General features: G+C 43.6%; 1 protein-coding gene across 1 annotated transcript in view; it reads right to left on the bottom strand.

Moving 5' to 3' along the window:
• The window catches only part of CDK18 (cyclin dependent kinase 18), a 269344-nt gene extending 254798 nt beyond the window's left edge, over window positions 1-14546 (bottom strand). Inside the window, exon 1 of the mRNA XM_069756225.1 lies at window positions 14388-14546. The gene's annotated coding sequence lies outside the window, so the exon portion shown is untranslated. The remainder of the gene's footprint in view (window positions 1-14387) is intronic.
• Window positions 14547-20312: the final 5766 nt, after the last annotated feature.

The following is a 20312-nucleotide window of genomic DNA, read 5'->3' as shown; positions in this document are numbered from 1 at the left end:
TTGATCTCCGGGAGCCGGCGCGCTGCAGCTTCTCTGTGCCGGCTGTCAGCTTGACAGTCGGCACAGAGAACAGCTGACTCCCGTTCCCCGCGGCACACCCGACCATGTGTCGCGGCACACTAGTGTGCCGCGGCACACTGGTTGAAAAACACTGCTCTAGATAACTGTGTTATTTCCTGCAGAGACGAGCCCTGGCTGGATGAAGTGACGGCGGTCTGTGCTGAATGAAAGATGAAAAACAAAGATGAAGGACTTCACATAGAGACGTCACTGGTGAGTCAGTGTGTTACCTATACACTGACACTATACACTGTATACTATATACAGAGGTCCTCTGTATAATGTCACCAGTGATCACTGTACCTGTACATTATATACAGAGCTCCTGTGTATAATGTCACCGGTGATCACTGTATTACCTGTACGCAGACACTGCATACTAAGTACAGATCTCCTGTGTATAATGGCACTTTTGGTGATGGTATTGTGTTTTTTTTTTATTACTGATCAGTATTGTAGTATTCAGTCACTTTGTGGTGGTAATATGTGGTCTGGTCATGGTGTTGCGGTATTTGTTCCCTGTATTTGATATTATTCGATCACTGTGGTGGTAATATGTGGTCTGATCATGGTGTTGTGGTATTTCTTCTTTGTATATGATATTATTCGGTCACTGGTGGTAATAATTGGTCTGGACATGGTGCGATGGTATTTGTTCGTTGTATGTGATATTATTGGTCATTTTAAAAATTGAAAAATAAATAAAAATATACCTAAATTGTATTGCATATTTTAACAAATATTTAAAAGGTTACAGCAGAGTAGGGCCCGGCCAAAAGTGTCTACCGTGTTATGGTGGTGGCTTAAAAAATCTTTTGGCCAAATCGAAAGCTGCCGGCTATATGTGTGATCTGGTGATGGGAACTGTCAATGTGTGATAGGTGAGAAGTGGACTTTTTCCAAGAGAGAGCGGGGGTACTGTGGACAGTTCGAGGGGTGGAGGCGGGGCTGAGGTGGAGCCTGGGCAGAGTCTCAAGGGGGCCCCGAAATTTTTGCCAGTATGGGGCCCTGAAATTTCTAGTGACAGCCCTGGTTATACCACCTCTGAGTGCACAGGATACGGAACACATGATGGATCCCTGTGATGATCACGGTGATGGAGGCAGCTGCTTTGATTCCCACTTACGGTAGTTATACAGCTGCTCCTGTTAATTAGTAATGAAGCAGATGGAAGACAGAGGTAGAAAAAAACAGATAGACAAGGTTACGGGAGGTTTTCGAGTCAAATAAAGGGTTAAAGGAAAGTACCTGCAGAACTAAGTGCCTTATCTTCATTGATTATTTTACCATTTCTCTTGCAGGAAACTAACACTCAGGTCATTAAAGCCTGTGACAAAAGGAGAGAAGACCTGGATTTTTTTTAGCCCCCTTATATTATAAAGTATAATACTGATGTTACACTGGATGCTATCTTGATTGTGTTGTTGACGCATACACTCGCTGTCGTTCTCTCAATGAAATACTATTTTTATATCCTCTGTTTGTGGCTTGTTGCATCCCCTAAAGGTTATTTCTGTCACTATGCATCCGCTTTCTTCTACTTCTTTGCACAGTTAGCTCGTAGGACGGGAAACACGGTTTTAAAGACCCAAAACTGTTGCTAAAAATATATTTCCTCCAGCTGATGAAGAGTTAATTTAGCAGTGAAGGGGTTGCACTGACAGCAAGTTACTGCCCAGCACAGACCACACAGCAGGGAAGGTGAGAGAGAGAAGAGAGAGATTCTACTCAGATTTTTCCACCGCATGTGCAGAGCGTTTTTGCATTTCCCATTCATTAACATTGTGTGCACTCTGCATCTTAAGGATGGCTTGTTCCACCTGCATGGAGAGCTCCTTTGACCGCATGTTTACTTCACAGCAAAACCTTCCAAATGCAAGCACCACACCTCAAATCAACTCCAGGCCTTTTATCTTCTTAACTGAGAATGACAAAACGAAGGGATTGCCCATACCTGTCCATGAAATAGCCTTGGAGTCAATTGTCCAATTACTTTTGGTCCCTTTTAAAGCAGGGTGGCACATGTTAAGGAGCTGAAACACCTAAACCCTTCATCCAATTTTAACGTGGATACCCTCAAATGAAAGCTGAAAGTCTGAACTTCAACTGCATCTGAATTGTTTTTTTTAAAATTCATTGTGGTAATGTCTATAACCAAAACTAGAAAAATGTTGTCTCTGTCCAAATATATATGGACTTAACTATATATATATATATATATATATATATATATATATATATATATATATGTGTGTGTGTGTGTGTGTGTGTGTGTGTGTGTGTGTGTGTGTGTGTGTCTCACTGACATATATATATATATATATATATATATATATATATATATATATATATATATATATATATATACTAGATGTTGGCCTGATTCTAACGCATCGGGTATTCTAGAATATGCATGTCCCCGTAGTATATAGACAATGATGATTCCAGAATTCGCGGCAGATTGTGCCCTTTGCTGATTGGTCGAGGCAACCTTTCTGACATCATCGTCGCCATGGCAACCATTATGACATCATCGTCGCTGTGCCCGTTGCTGGTTGGTCGAGGCAACCTTTATGACATCATCGTCACCATGGCAACCATTATGACATCATCGTCGCTGTGCCCGTCGCTGATTGGTCGAGGCAACCTTTATGACATCATCGTCGCCATGGCAACCATTATGACATCATCGTCGCTGTGCCCGTTGCTGATTGGTCGAGGCCTGGCAGCCTCAACCAATCAGAGACGCGGTATGTCTACGTCCTTTATGACATCGTCGTCGCTGTGCCCGTCGCCAGAGACGCGGGATTTCTACGTCGATACTGTGCCCGTCGCTGATTGGTTGAGGCCTGGCGGCCTCGACCAATCAGAGACGCGGGATTTCCAGGACAGACAGACAGACAGAAAGACAGACAGACAGACGGAAAAACCTTTAGACAATTATATATATAGATATATATATATATATATATATGTTTTCACTAATATTTGAGGCCATGGATCAATTATTATATGTCCATTTTGCAAGCCGGCGAGAGAAAATCTCGCCATACGGATGACACACAGATGTAACACGGATGCTTTCATGCGAATAACTTGCTTCCTCGCATTGCACACGGATGACACACGGATCATTGTTTTGGGAACATTTCTGCAATTCACGTCCGTGTAAAACAGACCGATTTTTCATACGTTGTGTGTGACTCCAGCCTTAAAAGAAAGTACAAGAGCTTGTTTTCCATCTGTCTCCCCTTGAAGCCAGAACTGTCCAAGAAAGGGGGTAGGGGTGTTGAAAAACATCTAAGTGAACTTTCCGAACTTCTTGTATTCCCCCCCCCCCCAACTTGCATACTTGGTGACACTTGACCACCCACTTCCGTTGCTGGAGAATCCTAACAGTGCGTACACCTTCTCACATACTTATTTTCCATCTTCCTTCTCACATACTTATTTTCCATCTTTCACCACCCTTCCCTATAAAGCTAGAGCTGTCAATTAAAGGGGGTGGGCAGTGGGGATAGGGGGCAAATAGTAGGTTCGAAGGTTCACTTAATTGTTCGGCCACACCAAGGGTGCACCAGGCGTCTGTATTTACCATATATACTCGAGTATAAGCTGAGATTTTCAGCCCAAATTTTTGGGCTGAAAGTGCCCCTCTCGGCTTATACTCGAGTCACGGTCGGCGGTGGGGTCGGCGGGTGAGGGGGAGAGAGGTCTGAGGCATACTTACCTACTTCCGGCGCTCCTGGCGCTGTCCCTGCAGTCCCATGGTCTTCGGGTGCCGCAGCTCTTCCCCTATTCAGCGGTCACGTGGGACCGCTCATTAAAGTCATGAATATGGACTCCACTCCCATAGGGGTGGAGCCGCATATTCATTCCTCTAATGAGCGGTGCCAGTGACCGCTGACAGAGGAAGAGGCTGCGGCACCCGGAGACCAGCTGTCCGGGAGAAGGAGCCAGGGACGCCGGGAGCAGGTAAGTATTACATATTCACCTGTCCGCATTCCACCTGCCGGGCGCCGCTCAGTCTTCCCGTCCTCTGGCTCTGACTGTTCAGGTCAGAGGGCGTGATGACGTACTAGTGTGCGCGCCGCCCTCTGCCTGAATAGTCAGTGCGCCGGAGAGACGCCGAGACAGGACGCTGAGGAGCTGCAAGTAAGAGAGGTGAGTATGTAGTTTTTTTTCTTTATTGCAGCAGCAGCAGCATTATAGATGGGGCACAGCTTTCTATGGCACATATATGGGGCAATAATGAACGGTGCAGAGCATTCTATATGGCACAGCTTTCTATGGCACATCTATGGGGCAACAATGAACGGTGCAGAGCATTGTACATGGGGCACAGCTTTCTATGGCACATCTATGGGGCAATAATGAACGGTGCAGAGCATTATATATGGCACAGCTTTCTATGGCACATCTATGGGGCAATAATGAACGGTGCAGAGCATTATATATGGCACAGCTATATATGAATCATCTATGGGGCAATAATCAACGGTATGGAGCATTATATATGGCACAGCTTTATATGGAGCATCTTATGGGGCAATAATGAACGGTATGGAGCATCTATTTTTATTTTTGAAATTCACCGGTAGCTGCTGCATTTCCTACCCTAGGCTTATACTCGAGTCAATAAGTTTTCCCAGTTTTTTGTGACAAAATTAGGGGGGTCGGCTTATACTCGGGTCGGCTTATACTCGAGTATATACGGTAATTTAAACAGTCATTTTGTGCTGACAGATTCCCTTTAATAAATGAATACTTTTCACAAAAATATTTAGAATTCAGAGTCCTCAGTGATTGATACCTTTTAATGGCTAACTGAAAAGATGGTAACAAATTGCAAGCTATCGAGACTACACAGGTCTCTTCATCAGGCAAAGACTAAAAGAAATTCTGAAGAATCACATATTTATGCACAACATAGCATAGAAAAAACAACAACCAGTTAGCCATTAAAAGGTATCAACCACTGAGGACTCTCAATTCTAAATATTTTTCTATCTACTGGCTAACACGGTACCAAGATATATATCTTTCCTGTACTTTTCAGAATACTTTTTTTTTGTATTGTTATTGATCTGGTATCTGTTTCAATCAGTTCATTTAACTACCCCCCCCCCCCTCAAAAAAAAATAGATTGCAAAAGCCTTAATCTCTGGCGCATCTGACATTTCACTCTATGTGACAGGTTTGGCATTAGAGAAGACCTCACAGAAAGGAATGCAATCAGACACTGAAATTGTTTCCGTTTGCTATTTCTTGTCATTTCAGGTTTTACAAAGTGCAGTGTTATCGCAGAAATTAGTAATTATAATATTGTAGCAGTAAGATGTATTACCTCAGACTGTGGAAGAGTAATTATACAGAACACGAATATGCTCAAGAAAGTCATTTTGGAATTTTAATGGATGGAAAATCCAGCCAAATTATTACGCAATCCTTATTCTGCTGCATCTGATATTCTACGAAACATTATAAAAATCGTCCTGTTGATCAGATAGTGGTGGACTATCCTCAGGATATAATATCTTTAAAGACTATTCCTGGAAACAATTACCATACAGATTAAACATCCACTACAATTGTTGATATCCAAGGTTAGAAGCCAGCTGTCATGGGTGTATCAGATGCAACGGACTGTCACTCTGCATCTGGCTGCGGAAAGTATCTTTGTTTGGCATTACAAACAACTCCTTAATCCTTCTGACTCTTGGACCCAGCGGCAACCTCCCTCCGGCTCTAGTTGACACACCTGGACCTGGGTGTTTATAAATCCCCAGTCTGCTGCAAAGAGTCACTGGTGATATTCACACTTTTCCCTTGTGAAATCTTTGAGCTATAGCAGTTGGCTTACTTTCTCTCTGGAGCAGTTTGAGGACGTTTTGTGTTACCTCTCTGAGTCTGCTCAAGCTAAATTCATTCCCCTTGTCTGTCTACGTTTTTGTCTTTAGTTTATATTGGGGACTGACCAGTGCTCATCACCTCAGCTCTAGGGAGATACAGGGCACAGGTTTCCTTCTCTGCAATTGGTGATGAACCTATTTAGGGACATGTGAGGTGTTAACAGATCTGCCAAGGGGTCTCCACGCCCCTATTCCCTATTGCCTGGGCTTCCTTCCCCTCATCCTTTCGTACTGCACTTAGTCTTCCCACACTGTGCGTGACCCCAGCCCCTGAAAGTTAGAAGCCAACAAGGATGATCTCAAAAGACACTGTAATTTTTGTTCAAATAAGAGAAACATTTTCATAAAAGCAAAACTTATATCCAATATCATGTTGAATTAAATCGGAAACTGTAAAAAAAAAAAAGAATTGCCTAATTAATGAATTAAAACTGCACTTAGGATTTGTGACCTTGGTGCTATGGTATGTTCACAAGTGGCGTTTTTTGCAGGGTATTTTATGCAGCGCATTTGATGTATAAAATACAAAGGGTTTTATAGTACCAGCAGAATCAATGAGATTTCACAAAACTGCGCACAATGTTTTTTTTCCTACTGTATTTCGAGCCCTGCTTCATTTTTTCAAAGGCGCAGAATGTCAATTCTTTCTTTGTTTTTGCAGCATCTTTAACCCATTAAAATAGATGGTGTTTTAGTTCGGAAAAAAAACACTGTAAAAACGCAAAGTGTGAATTTATCCTTACGTAAGATTTTAGGCTATGCTCCAATGATGAATATTTGTGAATTTTTTATGTTGCAGATTTTCTGCACCTACTAAGTTACTTGCTTTTTTCCATTGCAGTTTTTTTACATGCTTTTTTATTGCATTTTTTATTTGTTTCGTTTTTTTTGTCTCCTTTTTGGTGTGTCATGTACCTAAAGTTACTTAGTGTTTGATACTCCCTGGTACTTGGCTTTGACAAACCGTTATTGATGTATTAATGTGCAGATTACTTGAATTTTTAGTGCATTTCTGCAGTGGATTTTATGCATCTAATGCAATTCTATGGGGAAAATCTACAAAACTCAGCCTACTTGCAAAAGATATTGACATGTCCATTTGAAAAACGCACCGCAGGTCAGTTTGCGCAGGTTGAAAAAAAAAAAGCACAGTGGGCAGGAGATTTCTATCAACCTCATCCACTTTGCTAGAACGGTAAAGGTACCGTTACACTTAAAGATTTACCAACGATCACGACCAGCGATACGACCTGGCCGTGATCGTTGGTAAGTCGTTGTGTGGTCGCTGGAGAGCTGTCACACAGACAGCTCTCCAGCGACCAACGATGCCGAAGTCCCCGGGTAACCAGGGTAAACATCGGGTTACTAAGCGCAGGGTCGCGCTTAGTAACCCGATGCTTACCCTGGTTACCATTGTAAAAGTAAAAAAAAAACACTACATACTTACATTCCTGTCGCGTCCCCCAGCCTCAGCTTCCCTGCACAGTGTAAGCGCTGGCCGGAAAGCAGAGCGGTGACGTCCCCGCTGTGCTCTGCATTACGGCCGGCCGGCGCTGACACTGGGGGACGCAGGGAAGCTGACGCTGAAGGACGTGACAGGAATGTAAGTATGTAGTGTTTTTTTTTTTTTCACTTTTACAATGGTAACCAGGGTAAACATCAGGTTACTAAGCGTGGCCCTGTGTCACACACGCTGATTCAGCGATGACAGCGGGTGATCCAGCGACGAAATAAAGTCCTGGACTTTCCCCAGCGACCAACGATCTCCCAGCAGGGGCCTGATCGTTGGTCGCTGTCACGCATAACGATTTTGTTAACGATATCGTTGCTACGTCACAAAAAGCAACAATATCGTTAACGATATCGTTATGTGTGACGGTACCTTTAGACGCTCCGTTTTCTTTGCTCAAAGAAAACATGCAATGTCAAAAATGCCACAAAAACTCATGGTGAGAACTTTACTTCACCTTCTCTGAAAACAGGACCAGTCTGTGATCACCATAGTATTAAAGCACAAAGTCCACATCAAAACGCATGTACAAGTACCTTGGTAGGCTATGGGCGATGCCGCCACACTTCTCTCGCACTAGTTTAAATTATTTTCTAATATGTTCTCTTATCTCTTTTCCAGACAAGCTTCCCGATATTAAAATCTTTGTTGGATCAAGGGGAAGCCTAGCATATCTGTAATTCTTCTATATAATGTTTACTGTCCTACAGAATGGAAGGGCCTGATATTTATTAGAAATGTTCGGAGCATATCCAGAAGTCATCTTATATTGTCAGACTCTACAGACACCTGGAAAAATAATATCTGAGATTACCAACGGCTTCCTTAAATGATATTAAAGGTACAAACTAGAGCAGAGGTGTCAAGGCCTGCAGGCCGAATCCAGCCCGTCACCTCATTATATGTGGCCCGTGAAGTCAGGACATGGGCGGATCGGAGCTCCACTTTCCCAGTACGTGGAGCCGATGCAAACAATTTGGAGGTGTGCACAGCAGCTTAAAATCTAAGATGGCTCCCTGTGCTGGTGCCATCCCCTCTACTAAGTGCTGGCTGCATTCTACATTGACACAGCTAGTGCTTGGCACAGAGTGCGGAGCCAATACTGGGAGCTGACGCCATCATGGAATCTGAGCAAATGAGGCCAGTGCTTAGGAGTGGGGGTAGTGCCAGCACAAGCAGTGGGTGCCATCTTTGAAACTGAGCGAACGCAGTCAACCAGCATAAAAAGCGAACACAGTCAGACACTTTTTTGTGGCTCAAGTTTTGAATCAAAGCAGTCACAGCCAGTACTTAGCTTAGAGAACAGTACACCTTGGACTCTGTGGTCCGGCACCGCTCTCTTCTAGCCTTACTACCAAGGGACATGTCGCTAATAGCTCTACTACCCAGGGTCACCTCTCTTATAGCCCTAGTTCCCAGAGGCAGCGCTCTTATAGTCCTACTTCCCAGGGGCAACGCTCTTATAGCCCTACTACACACGTACAGCGTGTATAGACCTACTACCCAGGGACAGCATACTTATAGGCCTACTACCTAGGGACAGCGTGCTTATAGGCCTACTACCCGGGGACAGCTCTATTATATCTCTACAGCCCAGGAACAGCGCTCTTATAGCCCTACTAACCAGGGTCAGCTCACTAATAGCTCTACTACAAAGTGACAGCTCTCTTAGGGTGTGTGTCCACGGTCCGTAATCAAGGCGCTCTGGACAGAGCGGAAAACCCGCTCCGCCCAGAGCGCCGCCCCCTTCTGTACGCGCGGTGATTCAGGATGTGTTCAATGAACACATCCGGGATCTCCGCACACCATACATATGGCCATGTGATTTACCTTGCGGCGACAGAGCATCGCCGCAAGGTAAACAGACATGCTGCGTTCTAAAAAGACGTGCCGCATGTCCGTAAACGCAGGGCCGCCGGATGCGTGTTCGCACACATAGTGGGGACGGATTTACATAAAATCCCCTCCACTATGCTGTAACATCTGGACGCTGCTGGTTGAACGCTGCGGCTGTACACAGCGTTCAATCCGCAGCTAATGTGGATGTAATCCTGAACGTGGACACCTACCCTTATAGTCCTACTACCCAGGGCCAGAGCACTTATAGGCATACTACCCAGGGACAGCTCTCTTACAGCCCTATTTCCCACTGACAGCTCACTTATAGCCCTACTACCCAGGAACAGCTCTCTTACAGCCCTATTTCCCACTGACAGCTCACTTATAGCCCTACTACCCAGGAACAGCTCTCTTATAGGCCTACTATCCAGTGGCAGCGCTCTGATAGACCTACTACCCAGGTACAGCTCTCATAGCTCTACTATTCCGGGACAGACCTCTTGTAGCCCTACTACCCGGTGACAGCGCTCTTATAGCCCAACTACTACCCAGGGGGAGATCTCGGAATCTAATCGAATTTAGGCCAACGTTAGGAGAGGGGGTAGTGCCAGCACAAGGAGCGGGTACCATCTTTGAAACTGAGTGAGCACAGTCAACCAGCATAAAAATCGAACGTAGTCAGCCACATTTCTGTGGCTCCAGTTTTGAATTAAAAAAAGAAAAAAGAAAAGCAGTCACAGCCAGTACTTAGCTTAGAGAACAGTACACCTTGGAGTCTGAAGTCTGGCACCGCTCTCTTCTAGCCCTACTATCTAGGGGCAGCTCTTTTATAGCCCAACTACCCAGGGACATGTCATTAATAGCTCTACTACCCAGGGACAGCTTTCTTATAGCCATTCTACCCAGAGACAGCTCTCTTATAGCCCTAGTACCCAGGGGCAATGCTCTTATAGTCCTACTATCCAGGGACAGCTCTCTTTTAGCCCTATTACCTAGAGACAGCGCTCTTATACAGTTGTGGCCAAAAGTATTGACACCCCTGCAATTCTGTCAGATAATACTCAGTTTCTTCCTGAAAATGATTGCAATCACAAATTCTTTGGTATTATTATCTTCATTTAATTTGTCTTAAATGAAAAAACACAAAAGAGAATGAAGCAAAAAGCAAAACATTGATCATTTCACACAAAACTCCAAAAATGGGCCAGACAAAAGTATATGCACCCTCAGCCTAATATTTGGTTGCACAACCTTTAGCCAAAATAACTGTGACCAACCGCAGAATTTTAGACCATTCTTTGGCAAACTGCTCCAGGTCTCTGATATTTGAAGGGTGCCTTTTCCAAACTGCCATTTTTAGATCTCTCCACAGGTGTTCTATGGGATTCAGGTCTGGACTCATTGCTGGCCACCTTAGAAGTCTCTAGTACTTTCTCTCAAACCATTTTCTAGTGCTTTTTTAAAGTGTGTTTTGGGTCATTGTCCTGCTGGAAGACCCATGACCTCTGAGGGAGACCCAGCTTTCTCACACTGGGCCCTACATTATGCTGCAAAATTTGTTGGTAGTCTTCAGACTTCATAATGCCATGCACACAGTCAAACAGTCCAGTGCCAGAGGCAGCAAAGCAACCCCAAAACATCAGGGAACCTCCACCATGTTTGACTGTAGGGACCGTGTTCTTTTCTTTGAATGCCTCTTTTTTCTCCTGTAAACTCTATGTTGATGCCTTTGCCCAAAAAGCTCTACTTTTGTCTCATCTGACCAGAGAACATTCTTCCAAAATGTTTTAGGCTTTTTCAGGTAAGTTTTGGCAAACTCCAGCCTGGCTTTTTTATGTCTTGGGGTAAGAAGTGGGGTCTTCCTGGGTCTCTTACTATACAGTCCCTTTTCATTCAGACGCCGACCGATAGTACGGGTTGACACTGTTGTACCCTTGGACTGCAGGGCACCTTGAACTTGTTTGGATGTTAGTCGAGGTTCTTTATCCAACATCAGCACTATCTTGCGTTGAAATCTCTTGTCAATTTTTCTTTTCCATCCACATCTAGGGAGGTTAGCCACAGTGCCATGGGCTTTAAACTTCTTGATGACACTGCGCACGGTAGACACAGGAACATTCAGGTCTTTGGAGATGGACTTGTAGCCTTGAGATTGCTCATGCTTCCTCACAATTTGGTTTCTCAAGTCCTCAGACAGTTCTTTGGTCTTCTTTCTTTTCTCCATGCTCAATGTGATACACACAAGGACACAGGACAGAGGTTGAGTCAACTTTAATCCATGTCAACTGGCTGCAAGTGTGATTTAGTTATTGCCAACACCTGTTAGGTGCCACAGGTAAGTTACAGGTACTGTTAATTACACTAATTAGAGAAGCATCACATGATTTTTTGAACAGTACCAATACTTTTGTCCTCCCCCTTTTTTATGTTTGGTGTGGAATTATATCCAATTTGGCTTTAGGACAACTCTTTTTGTTTTTTTTTCATTTAAGACAAATTAAATGAAGATAATAATAACAAAGAATGTGTGTTTGCAATCATTTTCAGGAAGAAACTGATTATTATCTGACAGAATTGCAGGAGTGTCAATACTTTTGGCCACAACTGTGGCCCATTGCCAGTCAGTGCATTGTAGTCCATGGTCATACCGTGTGACCCCCAAAGGATGGTATAAATATCCTAACTGCCCTTAGCAGATAAAATATTCCCACCCCTACATTACATGAACAGCAATTAATCCATTGTTAGCATGGCATGGTACCAATTTTAGCCGAATCTGCCTCTGCAGGAAGAATGAATGGCTCAATGCAGCTTCCTTCTCAATTAAAGACGATTAGGATTTAATAAAGGACATCAAATAAAACGAACAGCCCCATTGGTGGACCAGCCAATGCAGAAAATACGCAAAGAACAATTTTCAGGCATGTAGAAAGCCATTGGCCATCGATACCGTAACCCTTGAAAGTGATTTTAAAGAGAAGTAGAAAGGAACAGTGGTCACTGGGGCATTTACAGGGAACCTGTCATGCTGAAAACAATTTCTAATCTGCAGCCAGGATCAGAGCAGGAGGAGCTGACCAGATTGATAGGTATTTTTTTGAGGGAAAAGTTTCAATAAAACTTGTTTTTCATTAATTGAAATCCCTGGTGACTGTATACATAAAAGTCCAGTGGTCGGTCCTATTCAGTGACTGGCAATCTTCATTGTATGACTGCGCTTGCAGAGATAGCTGTCAATCACGAGTGGACTGCAGGTGAAATGTGACCGCTTCCCTTTAATATCTGCCGTCATGTTTCTCTAGAAGTGGTTTTAACCCTGATATGGAGAAATGTATTCAAATCCTTCCAGCTTTATCAATTTACAGCTATGGATTGGGTGGATCTATGGTAGAACACCTGCAGTTCTATATAGTCCTATATAACACACATACATATCAATATAGACAGGCATAGACATGTATGTATTAAAAAATAAACTGACCAGCACTGCCTGACAAAATTCATCAAATGTGCACAAGTGCAAGCTGCTGTGACTGCAATACATACGTACAAGTGCAGCAACAGAAAAAAAAGTGCCTTAAAGGGAACCTGTCAGTAGGATTTCACACCCTAGACTATTTAGCTGCACATGTAGCTCTTTCAAAGACAAGTCCATCAACTCCTTTCCATGGCCAGTCCAATCTTCCATTACTGAGAAATCAATGTTTGAAAAGATATGCAAATGAGTCTGTAGATCTGAAGCCTCCGTCACTCCAGCTCTAAGAAGAACTGATTGCTTCTGTGTCGGCAACGTCTAGGAGTCTGGATCTCATATTGGAAGAATTTGTGCCAAAAGAAAATGTTTATAATTGCCAAACAAGGATTAAGGAAATGTAATCTGTATATGGTAATATACAAAATATTGAAGTTGTAGTAAAATAAATTACATAAAGTTTTTTTTATAGCATTTTATCAATTTACTCCAGCTCTCTTCCCGGCCCTTCCTGCTTGACTGACAGCTCCATTGCCTGAAATCACACAGCATAGAGGCTGTCAGTCAATCAGGAGGAGATGGTGCTGGGCAGGGAATAGAGCTGGAGTGACAGAGGAGTCACATCAACAGCCTCATTTGCATATCAATTCAAATGCTAATTTTTCAATGATGAGTGGACTGACCATGCTAAGGTATTGCATATAAATAGATTGGCGGTGAAATCCGGCTGACGGCATAGTTTAAAGTATATGTGTACACTGACTATATGAATTTTGGACAGCATGACTGCTATGTAGACTGAACTCATAGAACCGAGGCACAAATAGGCCAATTTATGTGTGCCCACCTGCCATTTCAGGCATATCCCTTTACAGATGCAAATCTACACTAGCAAACTTACTTGGCCTAGGAGATGTTTGATAGTGTAGGTTCCCATCTACAATGGGGCATGCCTTGTTGTGGCAGATGGGCATAAACAAATTGGCCAATTTGTACACTAAGTACCTCAATGCTTATAGCGGATAACTTGAATTTTGGAAAGGGGGCTCTACAGTCCCATCCTGTATTGAGAAGAGATGGCCAGTCATTATCTATGGGACCATGAATGGAGTGACGGCTGTGTGCACCTCCACGCAAGCCCCGCTCTCGGGGTCCCCAAGCTCCCATCTTCAGATTGCTGGGACCTCCAGTGAGTAATCCCCTACCCTATGGATAACTTGATTAACCCTAGAAGTATGCCCTGCTGTACAGGCTCTTCCCCATGTAAGGTCCACTGTTCCTGGTGGCGGTGGGGCACTGCCAGGCTGTATACAGTACACCACATACAGCTGGTGCAGTATTATCACTAATATCCATTTCCTTATAGGGTCCAGTGCCATCTACCTGGCACCATCTACCTGGCAGGAGGAGCGTGCCCTTACCCTGGCAGGCAGGTGCCCCAACATGGCACAGCATTGTATTCCAGAGATGCCAGCAGCCAAACTTACTGACTAGAAGTCCTTGCAGTCACAGAGAGAAGCGGCTGCATGGCACAGACCTGACGCACATGAGAACACGCAGAGGGCAGCAGCTCGCCGGGCACATGCCCGCTTACCGTGAGCCTGGTGGCGGCTGTGCCTGACGGTCCGGGAATGCCCTCCCTATCCACCTTTGCCCAGGACCAGACAGCAGGAGAGAGCAGCAGCTGCCCTGTGAATGTGAGCCAGAAGCCCAGCCTCCTCCTGGCTCCCAGCTTACAAGCCCTTGATGTGTCACGTTGGCTCCTCCCCAGGAAAGGTCTCAGTGATGTGCCAGGCTGCTGCCTATCCTCGAGGGGAAGAACTCCGGGCAGCATGGGGATGTGCCAGGGTCAGGGGGAGGAGGAAGATGCCATCTAGAATAGATGCAGTGCAGGGCAAGGTGGAGCAGGATGACTGCCCACGGTCCCTGGAGATGGCTGTGATAATGAATTCCTCTCTGTGCCATGCTGCCCCACTTCATGCTCCAGGATTGTCTCTGGTGGGGCAGAGCTGGTCACAGGAGAGCGAGGTCGCTGACCAAAACCGCCTGTGTGACTTGTTTGTGGTCACATGTGACGCGCATTAAAAGTATGGCGGCCAAGCTGCGTCCGACTAGTGACCCTCAACCAAAAATCAAACCAAAATAGTGGATTTCCCACTACATTCATGTCCTTAGTGGTTCCCCACAGTCTTTATATCATGTAACAAGTGTTGCTATGTAGCCCTCAGCGGTTCTTTCCAATTATCCCATAATGTCTTTGAGTCTCTTGGAATAAGGGGAAAGATACTGGACTTCTGAAAGAATTGGCATATCTTCTGGGGGCTGCAGAACCCTTCTGGGCAGACGCGCTCCATGAATGTTTCCTGTGCCTCGACGCACATTTAGGAAATGGGAGTGTGGAAGGAGCTGCAAAAATGGGGTGCAGTTGTGAATAAAGTATATTATTCTTGCAGGACAGCTGCAAAAAGTTGACAGGTGTGCCCCCAACCCATTCACTATGTCTCAGCACCGTACGATTGGTTCCAAAACCAAATCAATGTAACGGTGACCGTGAGCTGTGTACCTGGAAGAAGACTAGAGGGGTCCAGGTATAGAACATTATACCACCCCACCTCACACCATAATCCTGGGAGAAGCACAGGTGTGATGTTCCCTTGTGAAGACCTCTTCGTGGTCGCCTATGTGGTCTCCAGGCTAATCTCTGGCTATCATTGCATCCAAGACAAAAGTAGGACTAAGTGGTGAAGAAGTAGACCTCCATTTCCAGCCTGCTTTGCTGTTTTCCTTTGTGCCATGATAGCCTTTGAAACAGGTGGCTTTGAGGTCAATAGCACACATTCATAAGGGAATCATCGTATGGGGTGGCATCATGTACAGTACTTGGATCCCTCCAGTGTAGACTACTAGTTTCCATGCTGTTGCAGGTTTGCCTTGGATTTACCCCGAGATATTGCAATTCTGTTGCCATAGGTCATCACCCCACAACAGGACGCTGTCGGTGGGATTGTTGAGTTGACAGTGCCAGTGGCACCTGGGGATGGGCAAGCCGTAGGGCTAGGTTACAAACCAAAGACTGAAATACAATTTACTGAAAGCTCAGCTATTGGTGGTGTCACCAGGGTTTCCGTAGTGATGTCAGTAGAGAGATCACAATTAGTATGTATAGCCATATTCAGGATCATGCCATTATCAACTATGTATCAATGTGATCAAAGGGACGTGTATATTTAAGCATTCGCGTGGTAAGAAAAATATCATGGTTGTAGTAACTCTTTCACTGTCAGTGATTTCTCAAAATTGTGCACCTAATTTACTAAATATTAAATTGTTATTAACTTCTCATACTTATATATTTTTTAAATGTAGACACCTGTCACATGATCATAATGCCACTCAGCACTTTATACACCCTTCATGCCATTTTGCGTCAAAGTGAAATATTTTAGAATAAACACATACAAATTGATATTAGAGGCTAAAAGTGTGACCCAATCGAACATTTTCATTTTCTCTCCCCTTCTTCAACATAGCTGTATGAGAGCTTGTTTTTATCACATAACAATTGTACTTGTGAATGACATCATTCATTTTACCATACAATGTATTGGAAAATGAGGGGAAAAAACTAATTGAGATGAAATGGTAAAAAAAAAAAAACAATTCTGCTAGTTTTTTTTTTTTTTTAACTATTATTATTATTATTATTATTAACAATGTTAACACATTGACCTGGAAACATGACTCTCCTGGGCAGCATAATTGCAGAGATACCAAACTCTCATTTAGTTATTTTTTATTTACTAAGTATAACAACTCTGTGCACTCCCCTATGACTGAAAGCATGAACAGAGCGTCCATGTTTCATTGTGGGTACCATGCACTTAGAAAAATGAATTTAAAAAAATGCATGGCGCCTACAGTGAAACCTGGTGGTGTCCATGTCCTTTATGTGGGGCTCTATGAGTGCTGCTGGTATTGGGGAGTTTCATTTCATTGATGGTATCAATGATTCCACAGATGTAGTGCTATATATTGAAAGAGACGATGCTACCATCACTCCGTGCCCTTGGTACACGTGCACTTTTCTAACGTGACAATGATAAAAAATGATTAGAATGTAAGTATAATGGTTTGCACAAGTGTCGTTATCATGCTCAGAAGGAAAATTAGTAATCACAGATAAAAGAAGAACCTTCGGCACTGCAGTGAGGAAACATAGGATGAGGTGAATCCAAGAAGTAATGTATTAAACCAACACGTGAAGGACAGATCTGTGTTCCAACGTTTCGGCTATACAGCCTTTCTCAAGGATATTTGTCTGGTGTCTGTCGGCAGTTATAAGACCCACATGTGACGCGCTGCTGTGAACCGCAACACGTTGCAACACATCTGTCCTTCACGTGTTGGTTTTATAAATTACTTCTTGGATTCACTTTATGCTATGTATCCTAACTTCAGTGCCGGAGGCTCTTCTTTCATTAATGATACAAAACACACATTTGTCCCATTTCTGAAGAACAGGGTGAAAGTGGTTCTGTGGCTGTAACACACGTGGATCATGGACCCACTGCACCATGGACCGGGGAGAGTCTGGAAGGGCTTAGCTAGATGACCACTTGTGTTTTCACTAGAGCCCCTGATGGTGTAGTTAGTCATGAGCCACAGGTGGAAACCAGGTTCTACTCCATGACAGATCCTGGTGCGGTGGCAGCTGACCCCAAGCGTCAGGAGAGTAGACACAGACTCTGAGTCCAAGGTGGGACTGGATACTGGTGGAATGGATAGCAGTGGTAATAAATACCGGAGCAGTTTCAGGCACTGGCATCTCAGGGGCTGTCTCAGGTTCAGCAACTGCCAGAGGTATTTTGGGTTTACATACCAGGGTTTGGGTTCAAATTACATCAGTTGGCCATTAAAAGGTATCAACCACTGAGGACTCTCAATTCTAAATATTTTTCTATCCACTGGCTAACAGGGTACCAAGATATATATCTTTCCGGGTTCACATACCGACAGCGATTTCAGGCTCAGGTACCTTAGATGCAGTTTCACGTACTGCCGAAGTGGTTTGGGGTTCAGGTACCGCTGGAGCGTTTTCTGGCTCATGTTGCTTAATCATGAATTAGTTCAAGTAACATGACAGTGAGTTTTACCTGCTTCCCAGAAGCTACAGTATATTGTGAATAAAGGGGCCAGAGCATTGATTTGCCCCTCTGTATTCATCAGTGTTTCTCCCTTCACAGTAGCACTCCTGGTAAGGGTAGATTCACAAGACTGATTTCTCCGCATCTGAGAAAACCAGTCTAATTTCTTATCAGACTTTGATCAGAGTGGCATCAGTTTTTCTTGTACGTGGAAATAAAAAAAGATTTCTAAGTCGTCTGTATTTTGTCAGTCGGTGAAAATCGGATTGCACTTGGATATCATCCAAGTTTTGTCTGAAATTTTTCACTGACCTATAGTTTTGCATTGACAATTTTAAAATGACAGCCAGGATCATATTCCTCCCCAACAATTAGGCTATGTGCACACGTTCAGGATTTCTCGCAGAAAATTCCTGAGAAAAACCTGAAATTTTCTGCATGAAATCTGCATGCGTTTTTGCGCGTTTTTGATGCGTTTTTTTCCGGACATTTCCCAATGCATTTTGTAGTGGAAAATCCGCAAAAAAACCGCAAAATTAATGAACATGCTGCGTTTTTTACCGCGATGCGTTTTTTTCCACGAAAATGTGGACAAAACATGTGCACAAAACATGCGTAATTCATTCGAAATGATGGGATGCTTATTGTATGCTGTTTTTTTGCGGTTTTATAGTGTTTTTATCAGGAAAAAATGCGAAAAAACGCAAAAACAGCAACGTGTGCACACAGCCTTACACTGATTCCTCTATCCTGTGTTAGTCATTGCACTGGTTACCCATCCACTCCAGAGTTCAATATAAAATATCACTCTCACCCACAAAGCGCTCCACGGTTTAGCATCACCCTATATCTCCTCCCTTGTCTTAGTCTACCACCCTACCTGTGCCCTCTCTTCTGCTTATGACCTAAGATTAAAATCCTCAATAATCTGAACCTCCCAATCCCGTCTCCAAGACTCCTAACATGCTGCGCTAATTCTTTGGAATGCACTACCCAGGACAATTTGATTAATCCTCAACACCCAGAGTTTTAAGCGTGGCCTAAAAACACATTTCTACCACCTCAACATATTTATGTAACTATCCCTGTGTTGCCCATTCAAAATTTTCTTCAAAACCAGGACCCTCGTATCATCTGTTCTTACACCCTTTCTGCATTTAATAGCCCTTTGTGTACTTTTACACATACTGGTTGGTTACCGGTTCATGCAGCATTACACAAACACCTTCTTTATTACATTGATGGCCAGACGGCACAATGCAAGCATCCACCGTTCGTGTCCCCCCATTTCCTCATAGATTGTAAGCTTGCAAGCAGGGCCCTCATTCCACTTGGTGTCTGTTAATTTATGTGATTACTGTGAGGGCTATGGTAAAATCTTCAGCTTGCGTCTTTTGAGGTAGTCTATTGTGGATTTTTACGCGTGTTTAGGATCATCATTATCCATTTGTAGATGCCATCCTCTTTTCAACTTCAGCATTTTTTGCAAATGGTGCAATGTTTGCTATCAAGAATTTTTGAAATTTAATTTAATAAATTCTTCCCTCTACCCATGAAATGTTCGCTGTGCCATTGCCTGCAACACAACCCCAAAGCATGATTGATCCACCCCCATGATTAATGTTTGGCAAGATGTTATTTTCCTGAAATTCTGTGCCCTGTTTTTCTCCACAGATACCGTTGATCATTGTGGCCAAAGAGTTCTATTTTAACCTCATCGGTCCACAGGACTTGTTTCCAAAATGCATCAGGCTCGTTTAGATGTTCTTTTACATACTTAAGCTGAATTTTATATGGTGAGGATGCAGGAGAGGTTTTCTTCTGATGACTCTTCCATAAAGGCCATATTTGTGCAGCTGTCTCTAAACATTAGAACAATGTACCACAATTCCAGAGTCTGCTAAATATTTCTGAAGATCTTTTGCGGTCAATCTGGTGTTCTCTTTTGCCTCTCTAGCAATCCTACTAACAGCTGTCACCAACATTTTGCTTGCCCTTCCAGACCCTATCTTGACCCTTATAATTTTCCTGTTAAATGCCATTTCTTAATTACATTCCGAACTGAGGAAAGGGCAACTTGAAAATGCTTTACTATCTTCTTATAGCCTTCTCCTGCTTTTTGGACCTCAACCATTTTCATTTAAAGATTGCTAGGCGGCTTCTTAGAAGAACCCACGGCTGCTGTTTTTTGGCACAATGTTAGAGGATGCTTGTTTTTTTATAAAGCTGAGAAATTTGCTTCACCTTGCCTTTCTTAATGATGACAGTGAACAAGCCATAACCCTAACAGTCTAAATAAGGTCTGAAACCATGGTCAAAGTTATCTGAGCACACACATCTCCGAGGGTGCCCAAACTTTTGCATTGGCCCATTTT

The sequence above is a fragment of the Ranitomeya imitator genome, chromosome 3 (genome assembly GCF_032444005.1).
Source record: "Ranitomeya imitator isolate aRanImi1 chromosome 3, aRanImi1.pri, whole genome shotgun sequence".
Classification (NCBI taxonomy): domain Eukaryota; kingdom Metazoa; phylum Chordata; class Amphibia; order Anura; family Dendrobatidae; genus Ranitomeya; species Ranitomeya imitator.
Note: the sequence above shows the minus strand (reverse complement) of the source record. Positions and strands in the feature narration are given on the sequence as shown.